This window comes from Cryptomeria japonica, chromosome 11, assembly GCF_030272615.1.
Source record: "Cryptomeria japonica chromosome 11, Sugi_1.0, whole genome shotgun sequence".
In the NCBI taxonomy this organism is placed as follows: Eukaryota; Viridiplantae; Streptophyta; class Pinopsida; order Cupressales; family Cupressaceae; genus Cryptomeria; species Cryptomeria japonica.
In genome coordinates this window covers 501,474,360-501,493,550 of record NC_081415.1, presented here as the reverse complement: position 1 = coordinate 501,493,550, position 19,191 = coordinate 501,474,360, and positions in this window count along the sequence as shown.

Below are 19,191 nucleotides of genomic sequence, written 5' to 3'. Positions count from 1 at the left end.
TTGTCTCATACCTTAGGCATCATTCTTTGGCTCTTGTTCCTTGTGGTATATGAAAGAAAATATTTTCCTTTAATGTTGTTAATGACTATAGCACTACATTTTTGGTGAATAGCTCAAACGCTGTGAGCTGCAACATGGTGACTATGATGGTTCTTATTGTGCAATGACTATGAACTGTGTTACATCTTTTACTAGAAACCCCATTCATTGGCTTAATAACTGCATTTATGTCAATAATATATTTAGACATTGAGCATTTATTGTTATATAGAAACTTTCCCTATGTGACTATTGCTACTCATATTCTTTCCCTCTTTCATTATCACAAGCTCAGTGTGACAAGCTATTGCAAATCTCTTCTCTGATTGTATAAATTTGATTATTTAATAATATGACAATGTTGAGTCATGACTATTATGTTTGTCCCTATACCACGGTCATATTATTGAAGAATACAACTTCAAAAAAACATACTCTCTATGTTTCCATGAGAAGTGGCATGACTAGCCTTACGGATCGCTCTGAGATAGGTATGTGACTGTCATAGATGTATTATTTGTTTAAACTACATTCTCCATTATGGTGATTGTTCATGAACCGTCTTGGGTTGCTCTGTTTCTCAAGACAAAGACCTTTGAAGAGTTTGCATGGACCGTGGATGCATTATCTTTTCCACCCTTTTATCTGAGAAGAGATACCATGTCTCAGACTGATCCATATCTTATCTTTGTTCTATATCACACACATAATTGGCATTGATAGTTTATGAACACTGATAGCAGCATTTTAAATTCAACATTCACTTGCCCTGTAGGGGCTCATATGTCTTTGTGACAGTTCATTGTTCTTTCTAACTGTAATGATTGCTATTAATCATGTTGCTCCGTGATATATTGCCTTTCAATTATCCCTCTTGTATCTTGTGGATACTTTTGATTGACAATGGTATTTCTTCTCCAATCTATTTCCGTTTTGCAAGTATCTATCACTGTTCTCAAAGTTGAGAGTGTATTGTTGTTTGCCTAGCCAATTATAACAATAACTAGACTTACAGTCTTAACTCAAGGATTGGCCATCCATTCTGAGTAGCTATCATTTCCATGAGTAAGGTTCATTTACTTATCAACCCAGGGACATATTAGTTGAAATGGGCCTACATTGTATATGCACTAAGTTCTGGTAAGAGTCACTTTGTACTACTGCATCAACTAATTCTATCTAAAATAAACAAGCAGAAATATGACAACTAAATAGCTATAGGAAATCTTAACATTAACAGATGATTCCAACTAAATAACTATTAACTAAGTTCAAAGCTAATAAACAGGGATTACTATGTCTACTTTGGCTGCAAGAACAGTCAGTTGCTAGAACATCTACTGCAACAAAAGAAAACTTAATCTAACAATCACACAAGGAATACTCACCAAGTGGGGCCCCTTGGATGAGTGTATCTAGACTTCAAAATGATTCTATATGCTCAGAATAACATAGCCTTTATTCATTATTTCCAAAACTCGATACAATGCATAAAATAAGAGAAAATACTTCTAATTCTAGAAAATGTTGTCTAACCTCTGCGAAGAGGTGCAAGTATTTATTTATAAGAAATTTATAATGAACTTTCAACTACTTAGATCATGCCCATGAAATTAGGTGGAAACTTTTATTACAGCAAGAAGAAGTCAATCCACAGAGAACGTGAGACTTTACTAACACGCAGCCAAGAATATAGCATGGCAGTTTTTACTAGATCGATGCTTGCTGGAGACAACCATAAATTAGTCTGGAACTGCCTCGCTATTTCTTTTCCGCTTCACTCGAACACCAACTTCTCCACTGTCTTAAATTCTCAACCACCTTGAAATTTCTCTAACTACTTGCATGCTATTATTCTGCATCTAGCTTAACTTAACCGCTTCTACAACAACTTATTTACTCCCGTGTTAAAGGTTAGAACATACAAGAATATATATATATGTCCATTTCCATTAATTACAACATTTATACGTACACGCATGATATTACCATAATAATCCGCATAGCTATAGGAATATTTAATCAAAATAATACAGGGAAACACAGGAAAAACTTATCAGTCATAGAAATAAAAGAGCTATTATTTTAGATCATTGTTTTCCCCCCAACTTAATGTCTTGCTAGTCCTCCAATAGGAGGAAAATTCCTTACTCAGGCACTAACTCAAAAATCACCTACAGTACCCTATCTCATGCCTCCTGTAGCTAGGTTCCAATAAAATCATTTCATCTTCTCCAGCCTAGCCCACCTGGCTTCCTCCGTGGTCTCATCATATGGTTTATCTGTAGCTCTGCATCTCATTAGTGGCCACATAAGAATAGGTGGCTGAAATATCAAAGGTAGCCAATTATTGCCTTTTTTCCTACCCAAGTAGATATACTTGAGAGATCTTTGCATGGCTGCATGATAGTTGGGAAATGAATGAGGTTCAACCCACTTTAGATCCTCTGGAAGTTCCTTCCAACACTGAGCTAGACATTCAACTACAGTTTGATTCTCAGAGATAACTAATTTTTCATACTCCTGAAATACTTCCTCTCTCAATGGTAAAACTTGTCTTTTGACATCAGGTCTATTCAATAGTTTTTGCCAGTCATAATACATCTGATGTGGGTTTTTAGCCTCAGCTCTCAGTAGCAGTGGAAAATCAAGTTCCTATGCATTCTAGATTGTACTCCCATACTAATTTCATTTTGTATCCAAGACATCAATGCCTTTAACTGAATATCACCAATATATAGCAGGGGATTCCATTATGTTGGCTTGATGATGATTGTAATGTATTCATCACTTGTTGTCATTGATGAAACACTCTAACACACACATATGATTACATTGACTACCAGTGTAACTTCATTGGTTTACACTGTTAACTGGTATGTTTAAGGTCTATCTCTAATTGGTACTTTGTGTCAACTGGTATGTGCTTAAGAGATAACCTATGGTTACATTAAGTCGGCATCAAAATGAAGATGAAAATGAAGATGGAGATCAAACAGAAGATTCCTAGACAATGGTTCACATGATTTGTTCCAACCGGAATTGACTTCTCTAATCGGTATCTGATTTTGTGATGAGTTACCAACAATGTTTTCTTGACAGTCATTTTTGTGATGAGTTATGTTTACTTGTCTAGATACACTGCACCTAGGAAATTGCGTTTTGATTTCCTATGGCCAACATAAGATTTGTATGTCTATTTAAAGACATCTTAGTGAATCATTTAAGATAGAGAATTGATATAGGAGAGGATTTTATGCGAATACTGATATGCATAAAGAGTGAAAGCTTTTGTTGAAGAGTGATAAGTGTTAAGATGAAGAGCAGTGTTGAATGTACTTAGAATGATCTGATCAAGCAAGTCTTGTGCTACTCATAATAGATCAAACCTTTCTTGTTATTTTCTCATCATTACAAAAGAATCAAATCCCCTAACTGGGTAAGCTCTAACAAGCTTCATTGTACAAATCCTCTAACAAGGTGATCCATTAGTTTGGATTCTCAAATCCTCCAATGAGGTTACTCCTAACAGGGTAGTACTCTTAATAGGGTATAAGCTTCTAATCAAGCTTGGGATCTCTAACAAGATTCGCTCCTAGCAAAGAACTTTGTAAGACCTTAACCGGTCAGTTATCTATTACTGCAGATAGTTAACTTGTGATTTCCATCTCATCGTGGTTTTTACCTATTTGGGTTTTCCACGGATAAACACTTGTGTTATGGTGGATGTTCTACTTTATGTGGATGTTGTTATTTTATTTTGGATAGCATGTATTTTGTTTAAATGCTTAGTTAAGTTCATCTACCGATTAGTGTTTGAAGTTGTGTTTGTTTTGGTGTCACTGATTCACCCCCCCAGGGATAACTTTAAGAAACCACCCCCCAGGAAACTATGTAAAATCCAAGCGAATCAGACATTATTTTCGGGGGAAAATTTTCATATTGATGGCGAAATTTTTTTTCAAAATAGGGCAAAAAATTATTTTGTATTGGCGATTTTTTTCTAGGGTACGAAAATTCCATAAATTTCTAGCGAATTATACCTTGTTCTATGGGGAAAATATATATTGTAGGAGGCGAATAATTTTTGTTAAAAGGAACAAATATATAATTGTATGGGTGAAAAATTTTACTCCGAAGTAAAAATTATTTAAATGTATTGGCGATTTTTATCCACCGCTTGAAAATGATTGAATTTGTTTTGGCGAATATTTTGTTATTTATGAAAAAATATATAATTTATTGGTGATTTCATGAATTCATTGCCATCAATAGACAAGGCACATCACATCACATCAGTACATCACATTGAGTCTGGACTCTGCACGATGTATCAATAAGTGTGGCCTCTTTGACACGTGAAGGGTGACACATACCTAAAATCCATCAATGATTTTAAATCGTTCGATGATCATAGATCAATGGCTGAAGTTTTATTTCGGCCCAATTTTCTGAAGAGAACATAGCTCACCAGAAAGTGCCTAGAATGGAATTGGATTCAATAGACACGTATCAAATGTCACGAATCACGATTGATAATTTCAGTCATTTAATATATATCTATTCACTTACTGCAGTCCACTCTGTCCCAACGACTTCCAATGTGGTACTTGCCAACTTGGTACTGGTTTATAGTTGTTTCCAATTTCGCACACTCATGCATTTATGGGAAAGATTTGCAGAGATACAAAAAAAATTTAAAAAATTAAAGCAATTAATACAGTTAGAGAAGTAATTATTACAATCAAGAGCTTTATTTATATACGATCTCTGCTTCTTTCATCTTCAATTAGCCTTTGCCATTTGGTAGATAAATCATCGGAGCTCATGGTATTTAATTCTTCCTCTGGTTTAGGTTTATAGGCTTAGGTTGTTTAATTTGTAAAATCTATTTTCTCAAGATGGACACTCCCATCCGCTTGAGAAGCATTTCTGTAGAGACCAGAGGGCCTTTCTGGGCTCCGTTAAGGACCAAACCCTCCAATCAGTCTTCAAGGAGGTCGGGTCATTCACCAATGAGGCTGTGCAGATGGTGCTGGGTAGAGAGTTTCTGCAAAACGAAAATAGATACCATGTTAACACGGACATTACATCCTAGTTCTTAGCCTCTCTTCTGGACCTCGGAGGAGACAAGGTGGATATGGTGATGTTGTTGAGGAAATTTTTTAAGGAAGACTTCCTTGGAGATGACATTACTGTTGTCATCCTTGTAGATCCCTTGGGTGAGTGAATTATCCAAGCTTCTCCTCCCTGACCAAACAGTGCCAATGGCCAGGAAACTATTTCTCCTGAACTTGACTGCGGAGCACTTGATGCGTCACAGGAAATGGGCGTGGATTGGCAGGGACTTCCTCCGGAAATGGTTGCTCCTGGATAACTTTCCAAACTACATGTGGCTTGAAGAATTCTCTCAGCTTATGTTGTCTAAAGAATTCTACATGGAAGGAGGGCCAGATTCTTAGGGCAAAGTTGTAAACCATCCACTACCTGTGCCCTAGCCCCGCCTCCCTAGGCCCCTAGTAGTTTTTTTTTCCTATGTCCTCAAAACCTAATAGGCTTAGTGGCTCACTTATTTTAGCTTTTAAGTTTTTAAGGGACTCAAGTCTCAGACTTCAGACGTAAAATTTGTAAATTTCCAAAACATAAATATTAATGATAATTTTTCAAATTCCAGTTTGTTTCAGTTTGCTTCTTAGAGTCTTATGGATATAAAAATGCTTTCTATAATTCTATTTCAATTTTATTAATTATTTTTTTTCAAATGCTTTTTGTATATGAGCTATGTTATTTCAATTATTTGTTAAACAATGGAAATAAATTTAATACTGTGATCTTTTTTATGTAATGCTTCTTCCTCTATATTTAATATATATAAAAAAATCAGTTCGTTCCATTAATTATTTGTACATTGATTATGGTTGATTATAATTTTATAAATATATAGTTAAGATTTGAACTAAAACCCCAACATACTTATATTAAACTAAATTTAATTATATTAAATTTACTTATTTTAATTATATTAAACTTACTTATTTTATTTATATTAAATTAAAATTTATATTAAACTAAATTTATGTTGAACTTTTATATATATTTTAAGTCTTTATTTATTTATTAAATTAAAATTTATATTACACTAAATTTATGTTGAACTTTTATATATATTTTTAAACTATTTTTTAAAATTATATATCGTAAACATATTTTTAAAGAATTTTGTTAAACTTTAAATTAATATTTTACATTTAATATTGAATGTTTTCTTTTTTATATATTTTTTTAGATTAGATATCATATAAACATTACATATCATCGGGAATGACCGAGTTTAGCAAAATCAAGGCACCAAAGGAGGGTGCATACACAAAAAATATACAGTTGACGAGCACCTTCACTTTTGGGAAGATGATTGCATTAGATACATCTTAATTATAACAGCAAAAAAATAGAATAGATAGTTCTAGAGGACTACGAAAAAGAGATTTCAGATTCTGGTGCAAGGTTGGCTCCCAATGGAGGGATTCATGCCACCCAACCTAGGTTTCCATCCTGCCATACTTCCACTCAGCCATCAAGCATGTCCTATTTGTGGGGGTGTGAGGTGTGCTCATGGAACAGGTCAGCTTCCTTCTGAGAGATCTCCATGTGTAGGTGTCTACAGTCCATCTGTCTCATGAAGGCCATAAGTGCTTGTTCAAATGCGGCCTTTCCTGGTTCATCTCTTTCCCACATGAAGCCGTGAGACAACTCTTGGACGTATACAGTGGTGGCACCTTCCTTTATCCATCTATCAAACTTGTCTGAATCCATCTTTATTACCACAGTTACCTGCATCGAAACAGTATAAAAAATGAGTCTCCTAAGAGACTCAGTGAGGTGCCTGGTGTTGCTATTAAAGACATCATCATTACGGTACTTCCAAATGAGCTAAAGAACTGCTAAAGATAAACAAGACCAGAAGATATTTGCATTTTTCCTATAGCCCTTAATGTAGCCTAAAACAACATTTATGATTCCAACAAAATTAGATTCCAGATTAAGGTCAAACAAACTCCATATTTCTTTTGCAAAGTGACATTCAAAAAAGATATGTTTCACAGTTTCAGGTACTCAACATATTTTGCAGTTTAGGTAGTTACCCTCCTTATCTTTTATGGGGAGTTTATTTAACAGCAGGCGCTAGCCAAAGAATTGTTTTTTTGGTTCATTTTGAGCCATCCAGAACTTACCCAACCTATCTTTCCATTCATTTGGTTCCCATTTTAGATCCCAGCATCTGTTCAGGTGAAGAAAAATGGTATCAACCTTGATAAGTGAAGCATATATGCATTTGGCTTTAAGGGAGGGGAGAGGTGTGCCATCAGCCCAACAGAGTGCAGAGATGGGGGAGTGGGGGAGAAGAGGGTGAGAGGGGGGAAAAGGCAAAACTAAGGCCATTTTAAGGATGTTATAGGTTCTGCTCTGGGAAATCGAGATAGAGAAGGTAAGTTTCAGATCCTCCCACGTTCTCATTTGGCCATTCTCCAATATCTGATCAAAACATTTAATTCCCATATTGTGTCATTTTAGTGCAGAGTAGTCTTGAAGAGCTGCTAATGGTTTCCCATTATGAAATAGATTCCACCATATAGATCTATTACTGGTTATCTGCCCCTGTATACTTCCATTTACATTGTAGTGTACCAAGTGTTTCACCTACTCCCAAGCTTTCCATAGAGACTTAAAGACCCTAGACCCAGCTGGGGACACCTCTATCTGCCAAGAAGAAAGTCAATCATGGGGAGATCCTTCCATTTCTTGGCTTTCTTAGGGATTGAGGATGAAATATTGTTTCTTATTAGAATTTTCCATGGCTCATCCCCATCCATGGCCTTGAGAATCTATTTGGAGGCGAGGGCCATGCCCTGTAGTTTGAGATCTTTTAGACCCATCCCACCATAAAGCTTATGCATAGTGCACCACTCCCATTTCACTGCATGTTACTTCCTGGTACCTTTTCCATCTGACCATAGGAATTCCCTAGTCTATTTTTAGATATGATTAAATTGATAGTTTTTGAAGAGCCGGGCAGAGGAGAAATAGATGTTATATGATGCCAAAATCTTTTGGCAGACTTGAAATCTTCCAGCCAAAGACAGATAGTTCCTATTCCATTTAGAGAGCTTATTCTCTATCTTATTTCTTACCCATTCCCACATTTCTTTTAAATTTGGAAGGACAAAGAAGGGGATGCCTAGATATTTTACAATATGAGTAGGGCCCAGCCAGTTGAGAGAAAATTTTGAGAGCCAATTCGGGGGGTTGTCATCCCAGCCAAGTAGATTGGATTTGTGCATAGCTATCTTACTGCCAGAGGCTAGGCAAAATATATCTATATTTTTTTAGCAAAGCAGCAAGGTTTTCTTCCTCAAGTTTAATTAAAATTGCAGTGTCATCAGCAAATTGGACATTATAGATTTCCTTTTTGTTAGGTAAGGATATGCCCCTATCAGGAGGAGTGATAGAGGAGTCTTTGAGTAGGTAGAACATTCCATCAGTAGCTAGAACAAATAGGGATGGGGCTAAGGGGCATCCTTGTCTGATAGATCTGGTCTGTGTAAAATTGTGGGTCTTATCTTCAATGGAGGCATTGGCATCACATAATAGTGTTTTGACCAATTTGCAAAACCCAGGGGGGAAACCTAGTGATTGAAGCATCTGAATGATATATTCTCATTCTATTCTATCATAATCTTTCTCAAAGTCTATGAGTAACATAGCTCCATTTTCCCTTGATTCCTTTTCCCAATGGAGTGATTCCCAACATGTGATTAGGTTCTCTAGAATATACTGTCCTTTGACAAACCCTATTTGAGTAGTACTGATAATCTTAGGTAAGATCTTTTCCAATCTGCTTGCTGTCAACTTCGCTAAGATTTTATATGACACATTTAACAATGTAATGGGTCTCCAATTTTTAATTAGGGTTCTATCGCCCTCTTTAGGGATGAGCTTGATTAGATCTTGGTTAATGTTTGCTCCCAGGGACCCAATGTGAATAGCCTTAGTATATAAAGAGTGTGAACGTCATCCACAACCCATTCAATATTTTCTTTGTAAAATTCTATCGGGAATCCATCAGGGCCAAGGGATTTGTCATTATTGAGAGCCAATATAGCTTCCTTGATTTCTTCTTTAGAAATATTTATTTTAAGCATCCTTCTATCTTCCTCATCAAGAAGTTTGGGGACCAAAGACATGACTAACTTTCTTGCATTATCTTGCTCCTCCCTAACTGGTTCTACAGAGAACAATTACTTGTAGAACTGAGCAAAGCACTCTATTGGGTCAGAGAGTTTTTTATTCTCTTCCCATATGGTGTCTATTTTCTCTCTTGCTTGTTTCATTTTAAGAATTTGGAAGAAAAATTTAGATCCTCAATCCCCAATATCTAACCAGTTTAACTTAGCCCTAGTTCTCCATCCTTTGATTTTCTGATTTTGCAACCTTCTAAGGTCATTTTTGGCCTTAATTAGTTGATTGGTGAGTGTTACATTCTCCAGATCCCCTTGAAGTTCAAGCTCAACCATTTGTAGGGCACTATGCAATTGCATCTTAGATGCTCTGGCATCTTTAGCTTTCTTTTTACCTACCACCTGACAAAGTGAGATCCAGGTTGTAACATTTTGATTCCATGTATCAATGTTTGTCAACTAGCTATTTCCATACTTTTTATACATTCTGACCAGGCATAGTGCACATTTTAGGTCATCATCCTTTAGAAGACTAGTGTTCATTCTAAAGTTTGAGCTAGGGCTTGGTAGGGCCACTCTACTATTAGTTACCTTTAGCCCAATCATAATAGGGTGACGATTAGATAATGTATATGGTATGACAACATATTGAACACCCTCCTTATTTTTAACAATTTCAAGAAAGTCTTTGTTGAAGTAAAATCTATCTAGTCTGCAATAGACCCTCTTATTGTATTGTTGATGGTTACACCAGGTGTACCATATTGAATTATGCTCTCCCTTCTTTCTTGCTATTGTGTCAGTCAATCTCATTTTGTTAACCATCCTTTCCTAGTGTATTCTCTCAGCACCTTTCCATTCCAACTTGTTCCCTCCCTTTTTATCTTGTGCATTGATTACCATGTTAAATTCCCCTCCCAAGAGCTAGGGGATGTCTTCCAATTTTGCAATCCATTCTAACATCGCCCCCCTTTCTTGGTAATCATTAGATGCATTGATTGAGCAGAGACCAAATGTAGAATTTTCATTATGTATGATAGCCCATACTACCCTATCACAAGGGGATTGTCCCCATTTGATAACTTTATTCACCCATTTAGGGTTTAACAATATTGCAGGTCCACCCTTTCCTTTAGGGTGATTGGTGAAGAAGGGGGTGGCCTCCCTCCAGATGGATTTTAGACCAATTTCTAGAGAAAACCCCGCTGATTTTAGTTCTTGGAGCATAAGGCAATCAATTTTCTTGTGCATATTTATAAATCTTTTGAGCACATATTTCCTGTCAAGGGCCTCTAATCCCCAGATGTTCCATGAGATGGGTTTCATCATTAGGAGGCTACTTCAAGAGTGTCCACTAGGGATTGAAACCCTTCAAAACATTTGGGTCATTCCTCAGGTTTAGAAAGATGGCTGGCATTAAAGGCCACAATTGAGAGTGGTCTACCTCTCTTCTTCCTGAGTTCAGAGAGTTGCTCAAGTCCCAATGATTATTTCCTAGCTGTATTGTCTTTATTAACCTTAGGAGACCTTTTTCTCCTGTTTTTTTTTTTATTACCAGCTAGGTCTTCTCCCCCATTATTATCTCCAACCTCAAAGGTTCTAGGATCAAGGGAGTATGAATTATCCACCTCATTATTGCTAGTCACAGTTTCATCAGACTGCATCCCAGGTTCAGTACCATGCCCTCTCTCTAGGGGTTGGTCAGAAGGAGAAGTGGTAGGCCCCACCTCCCCATCAATGTTATCAGAGGTCCTCTCAGGAGGTTTGTTGGGGTGTGGTGTTGTATCTCCTCCATCCTTAGTCTCCAATGTATTTTCAATTTGAGGGATGCTCATATCCCCGGAAGGGTCATTTTTATTATCTTTAGGCCCTTGAGGGGAGTGACTAACCACCTCGGTAGCACTAGTGGTAACATGAGTACCACCATATTTCCCTTCGATCAACTCTTGGAGGAAAGGTATGGTACATGATTCAATCTCCTTTTTTTGGTTATTTAATGTTATTTCAAGCTGTTTTCTATGTTCTGCAGCCACTTTCAACTTTTCCATGACAATTTGCTAAGCATTTTGCGTTCTAGGTTCACTTGTATTAGTGGAGTTTTTAACTACAACTGGTTCCATTGATTTAGGTTCACTGGCATCCAAATTAGCTTCTTTCAAGGCCAACTGATACTTGAGTAAGGATTCAGCAATTGAGGGAGGAGTACTGGTAGGAGAGGGATGAGCTTGTGGTTGACAAGTTGGGGGGATAGGTTTGGATGGGGGTAGTGATTCAGTGACAATAGGCTGGGAAGATAGGTCACGAGGTGGAGGTGTAGAGTGCACTGGGTGAGAAGTAGGATCATTCTGCTTAGAATCTTCCGAATCTGGGTGTAGGTGGTTTCGAACAGAGGTCTTCTTGGAGGAGGTACCATTTTTCTTTACCATCAGAGGGCATTTTTTAAGGAAGTGCCCACTTCTTCTACATTTATGGCATGCATTAATCCCTCCCAAATATTCTAAGGGACATGAGAATAACTAGTTTTCAATACATATATCTATTCCAAAGGGAAAAGTTGATCCAAGGTTGAAAGCAATAAGAACCCTCACATCCATATGGGGTAGTAATGCAGCCAAGGAATCAATTTTAATTACTTTGCTGAGAGGTTCAGTGATTTTAGTAATACAGTTCCATAAAAATGGGGGGACATTTTTAATAACTACCCATTTAGGGTTGGAGAGTGCCATTATTTCCTTGCTACATGCAAGAGGGGTCCAAGGAACGGCCCTAAAACAAGCATTACCTATACTCCAAAATTGTTTCTCGACAAACTTCCTCTTCATTTCTTTATTATTAAAAAAAATAAGAAATAGCCCTTTTTGCAACATTCTACAAAACGAAAACTGAATTCCAAATTTTATACACCAAGTATCTTGAAACCATTTATTCAAATATTGCCTAGATGGTATTTTATCTACATCAAGGGCTGCTAAAAAAATCGTAGAATCCCTAAGCCTAGAAATCTCTTTAGAAATGCATTCAGTCATAAAGGAGTTAGGTTTAATGATGATTCTTGGGGCCGAGGCAACCTCACCTTCTTCGCAGTTTTGGGTTGTTGTTACATCTTGGGCCGCCTTTGGTTCGAACCTCGCCTCATCTAGGAAGGCCATGCAGAGCCCTTGGACAGCTTGGCTAAACATTTTTTTGCCATTGTTGGTGACTTTGTGGGTATTAATCCCACCGCCATCGAGCTCCTTCTCCATTAATGGAGGCACGAGCAGGAATAAATGTGGGGGCTTCCCACTAGGTCTGGGAGCCCCTGAGTGGAGAGTCAACCTGCCGCCAAGGACCGTTCATGTTTGTCCTTGGTTGCAGAGCTCCGCCAAAACTTTTCCAAGTCTTCGATAAACTTTCTTTTTTATATTAAACTTTTACCTTTCAAATTGTATATCAAAATTTATATTTATATTTAGGTATTTGTTTTATTCTAGAAACTAAGTTTCATGTTTTATACTATTTTTGAATTTCAAATTTTTACAAATAATATTAACATTATATTTTATCTCAAACTATTGCACGTCTTTAAAATTTAAATGTCTCTTATTATGGGACCGACGACATCTGACAACACTCAACAGGTATCATCATTTGTTGGATGAGCAAAGATCAACGGCTTACGGTGGATTTCGGTCCAAATGTGGGAAGTGAACACATTTGTGAGAACTTTGCCTGGAGTTGAACATTTTAAATTTAATTAAATATAATTAAGTCTATAAAGCTCTTTTTGGGGTAGAAGTTTAAAATGATTAAATAGACTTAAAAAACAGACCCAAAAAGTGACACGAGTATGGTGACGTGCCAGAAAAATAGCAAAAGTCATGGGACCCACGACATCTAAAAATAGGTATCATCGTCTGTTGGATGAACAAAGATCAACGACTTAGGGTGGATTTTGGCCCAAATGTGGGAAGTGAACACATTCATGAGAACTTCGCCCGGAATTGAACATTTTAAATTTAATTAAATATAATTAAGTCTATAAAGCTCTTTTTCGAGTGGAGATTTAAAATGATTAAATAGACTTAAAAAACAAACCTGAAAAGTGACACGAGTATGGTGACATGCCAGAAAAATGGCAGAAGTCATGGGACTCACAACATCTGAAAACAAGTAGCATCATCCGTTGGATGAACAAAGATCAATAGCTTAGGGTGGATTTCGGCCCAAATGTGGGAAGTGAACACATTTGTGAGAACTTTGCCCGAAATTGAACATTTTAAATTTAATTAAATATAATTAAGTTTATAAAGCTCTTCTTCGAGTGGAAGTTTAAAATGATTAAACATACTTAAAAAATAGACCCGAAAAGTGACACGAGTATGGTGACGTGCTCGAAAATTGGCAGAAATCATGGGACCCACAACAACTGACAATAGGTACCATCGTCCGTTGGATGAGCAAAGATCAACGACTTAGGGTGGATTTCGGCCCGAATGTGGGAAGTGAACACATTTGTTAGAACTTCGTATGGAATTGAAACATTTTAAATTTAATTAAATATAATTAAGTCTATAAATCTCTTTTTCGAGCAGAAGTTTAAAATTATTAAACAAACTTAAAAAACAGACCCGTAAAGTCACGCGAGTATGGTGACGTGCCCAAAAAATGGCAGAATTCATGGGACCCACAACATCTGACAACAGGTACCCTCGTCCGTTGGATGAGCAAAGATCAACGACTTAGGATGGATTTCGGCCTGAATGTGGGAAGTGAACACATTTGTGAGAACTTCGCCCGGAATTGAACGTTTTACATTTAATGTCCTTAGAATTTATATTGAAGTAATGAATGTTTTGTCCTTCGGCATCGAATAGTTATTAATAATAATTAATAAAATTACAACATGATTCTTAATGTCCTCAGAGTTTATATTGAAGTAATGAATGTTTTGTCCTTTAGCATCGAATAGTTATTAATAGTAATTAATAAAATTACAACATGATTCTAGATATTTTGCCCTTTAGGTATTACTTTTGTACTTTTCAGAGTTTTCAAAATAAGAGACTCGTAAATCATAATCGTATTTCATTTCATGGACAAACCTGTAAATCGAGGGAGATTCAGAAACAACTACTAGATTGAGGAATGCAAGTTGCAACAGAGACTATCTGTGCCAATCTAGTGAAATAGAAATTCCAAGTAAAATCTAGAACACCTACATCCCACCTTTTTTGTTTTTTTTAATCTCGTGGTCCAATTTGAGGGTTAGCATTTTCAGGTTTTTATCTAGCATTATTTTAAATTATTAACAATAACAACGATGGGGAAAATGGGAAGCAGTAGTTCAACAGGAAGCCAAGTGAAAAACAAAATGTACCTAACCAAACTGGTTAAAACACCAGGTTTCACTGACAAATACCATGATATTTATGACCCTGCTATCCATGGTGAAAAGTGTATCATAGATATTAGATATGCATTGTCTAGTAAGGCGGAAGATGCATGTAGGGCAAATTTTTTTGTTTTCAACCCAATGTGAAAACAAAGAACATATAAAATCGCATCATGGGATACTAGATTGGGAAGCATGGTGTTACTTGAAGTATTCCCTTGCCCTGATTTTGTCATGGTCTGCGCCAAAAATTATGATGAAGATAAAAAAGCAATTGTCAATCAAAATACAAAAGAGGAAATTATATCCATAAACAAGGGAGAATTTTCTCATTTGTTGAACCTAGGATTTGAAGCCCAAAACTCAAACGTCCAAATTGACCTTGGAAAGATGGCAGGGAATTATGAGAGTCTTGATCCAAGTTGTAGAGATTCATTTATCAAAGCTCTAATAAAGAGTGGTACTAGTATTGTGTTGGATTAGAATCATAAGACTCCTTATGATTCTAAAAATTTTGTTCCATGGGTTGGGGATACTATTTCCTTGCTGTCGTTTTGCCTGGGATTGGAAAATGATAGGGAAGTGGGTGCAAGCCTTCTTGAAATGATTTATAATATCCATTATGTAGGTCAGCCAGTAAGATATAATTTTATTGAGCACATTGTTCAATCCATGCAAAAACAATTACTAATGATCAAAAAAGGTTCCTGTAAGACATTTAGGTTCTCATCCTACTTGTGCTATCCCCTTCTATCCAAGTATTGTGCAATATTTGAGACCAACAAGCTTCAAATTATGAACTATAAGATTGATGAGAAGACTAGGAAGAGAACAGAGTGTCCAATATATGAATGGACACCAAAGATAAGGATGCATGATAACAGAAAGAACTACAACCATTTTGTAGACTTCTTTTTGGCACCAATGTATAATGAAATTACAAGCACTCCAATGCCTAGGTTGCCTGTGTCTTGTAGAGATTGCATTCAACTCGGAAGTCAAATAGAATTGGCTGACTGGTTCTTCATGGAAGAATTCACTGTGTTAAGGTTTTACGGATCGGCAATAAAACCATACAGACTTCCAATACATGTGACAGAGAGGGTATTTGCATTGGAGTATGTATGGCAATTGGAGAGGACATATAGGCACTTCCATGGTCAGCAAAAGAAGAGCATATTTCCTTCCTTTCCTTTCTCATGTGGAGGGTTCACATTTGAGAGAAAAGCATTCAATGTGGCACATGATTTTTTGAGAGTTTTTAACTTTGGTGATGAGGGTCTCTGGCAGTATGATCCGATGAGTGTAATGGGAACTCTTCAGCATTATGTCAAAATAAAAGTAAACCATTGCTAGAAAAGCTTAGAAACATGGACTCTTGAGATGAGGTTAAAAAAGAGATGGAGAAAATTGCAGCTGACAATAACATTTCAACAGAAGAAATTTCATCACAAATTATGGCATTGCACACACAAAGGACAATAAAGGAGGGCCAGGGAATCCAAAATAGGAGGTCCTACAATTTCTACCTAAAATATGCTAATCCAACTAAGAAATCTATTCCCAAATCAATTCTTCAATAATTTAAAGAGATTTTTTGGACTCAAACCAAAATAAATGATTTTTGGACTGTGAGGAAGATTCTCGGTGAACCAAAGACCAATGCAAAATTTGAGACCATCGACGAGGATGGAGAGTTTAGAAAATTGTGGAATATGGAGCATCCCACAACAAAATATGACAGGAGTGAAGATGATGATGAGTATGAGGTTGAGCCCACTCCAACAACTACTACAGTCCCTAAAATATTAGGTGTAGTCAATGAGTCCATGAAAGAAAAATATAGCAAAGGGGCAAGCATTGTGGAAAAAATGGGTTTTGAAGGTGGTGGTCTAGGTGCTAGAGGAGAGGGCATTTGGTATCCACTTCAAGTACAACTTCCATCAGAGTCAAAATCAAAATCTCCTATTAAACCAGTCATTGGACTTGATTCTTCAGATTCATCACGAATAGGTACTACTCATTACCCTCAGGGTCCACCTACATTTGTTTTAGGTTCAAATCCACAACCACCACCACATCATGGTATTCCCATTGGTGGTGAATCAATTGCCACTGCCACAAGTGGGGAATCTGGGGATAGTATTCCCATTATTGTTTAGTCAAGTGACGTTGTGATTGGTGGGGTTGGCATGGGTACTACTAGTACTACTAATACTAGTTGTCTTGTTGTTGGACAAGGGCTACAATAAAATATCTCTCACAAGATGCCACTAGTGGTAGATACTAATACTATTCATAATCCTATATCAAGTGCCATTGACACTACAAAACAATCATTTGCAACTTCAGATCACACACCTAAAAATATTATAAAAACTATGCATGAAAGTGTCAGTGGGACTGGGATAGGATCAAGAATTGTTGTTGGTAATCCTAGTCAAGCATTAGTTAAAACCATAGGAATAAGTGGAACTGGAGCCTATGGTATTCCTATGTCACCTTTCAAACATTCAATTGCTTCAGCACATCTAGATTTTCAATTTCATGATTACTATGAAAAATATGAACACACAACAAAAAAATAAAGAAAAAAAGAAAGCATTTCATAAGGTTTCCCTGACTGAAGTTTTAAATTAACAACCTGCAAGGAATGGGGTATTTCCAACATGTGACCCATAGAAATATATGATAGAGTACATGGTAGTTATGCCCCTGACCCCAACTAAAGATAAAAATCCACCACACAGTCAGATAGATCCCTCTCAATTTCAAGTTAGCACCCTCCAAATGGATTTTTCCAAAGTACATAATGTGGACAAAATTAGTGTGTCAAAAAGGACTAACAGAGTGGTCTACACTTCACTGCTAAAGGTGGAGAGAGAAAAAAATAAACTAGAGAAACAAATAGAAAAGTTACAGGCAGACCTGGAAAATGAAAAATCAAGGAGGAAAGCAGCAGATAACAAGTGCAATGATTTACAGAAAAGGATAAAAAATTCGGGCTCTACAGTAGATATTGCAGAGCTGGAGAAGATGGATGCAGAATTGAAGGACCTGATAGAAAAAACTAGCTAAAAGCAGTAAAAAAATTGATGAGGAAAGAGCCAATTTTCAAAAATTATACAAAAGTTATGAGTCTACTGCAACCGAAATGAGAAAATTACAGGACCTATTGGATCATGGGAAGGAAAAAGAAAAACATTTGCAAGAGGAAGTAGAGCAAGAAAGAAAAAAATGTGCACAAATGAAAGAAGACCTGCACAATGCAAATGATAAAATAAAAACTTTGGAGGATAGATTGAAAGATAATATGAAAAATACAACGAATTATATACAAGAAAACATTTGGCCGCAAATAATCCAGAGGAGTGACAAGTTGTGTGAATGGTTTGAATTGAATGAAAGTCTAAGAGTAATTTATATGAAAATCAAAGGGCACTTTGAGAAGAGCATACATGTTTATTCAAAAGAGCATATGACAAAAAATATTCTGCAAGTAGTCTATAGTTCCAGTGACAGCTACTTGGCATCCAAGGGAATTAAGAGTCGCATTGATGCCACAGTTAAGACATCATCTATAATTCAAAATGCCAGAAACTAAGGGAAACATCAAAAGTTATGGAAAATTGTGGAAAAAAGATATTGAAGCTACAAGAAAAGAAAAATAATTTGATTAAACTTGGTTTGCCTAAGACCGTTGACCCATCAAATAAATTCATTGGAAAGGAAGCTTATAAAAAAAGCATGGAGATAAAAATGAAGTCTAATTTAGACTTGCTTCCTAAGGACACAACTCCCCAAAGCTTTCTGGAATTCATCCAACCATTTACAACTCTAAATTCGGTATTGGATGAAACAATGAAGTCAAGTCAATCTTCTAAATATGGAATGTTGACAAAGTTGTAGTTGACTTTCTATAGTTTACAGAATATTGACCTTCCATCAGACAAAGAGTGGAGCTCCCTACAAAAACTGGCACAGAAATCTTAAGAATCATATGTTGGTATTTTGGTATGTTTTTTTCATCGATGTCAACACCTACTATCACTTATCAACTCTAGCACTTAGAAGAATTGGCAATGTTCATCGGCAAGCAAATGATGTATGCACAGTCACCGGTATCTAGTACACCAGTAGGATATAATGTTCATCGGCACTTAGAATGGCATGGAAAACACCTAGTTATGTCGAAGACATCATTTGGACACTTTGTCTTGAAGATTTGTTCATTGGCATATTCGTATTTGCATATTTGCTGTTACTGGCAAATAGGTCCAGATCATTCACCAGCAGGCTTATCTATTCTAAATCAACATGGCACGCTATGGAGATGTTTTATTATTGTTGTAAATGCATCAAGCCGACATGTTGAATCAGTTATTGCATCGGATATTGTTTTATTTGTAAATTGATTTTATTGTAATATCCTTTAGAACCGACCTACTAAAATTAGTCTTAGGTTATGATATAAATGTAAGATCTTATTTGTAAGATCTAATGAGGAATGCAAAAAAGGAATTGTGTGAAGATATATGCGAGAAT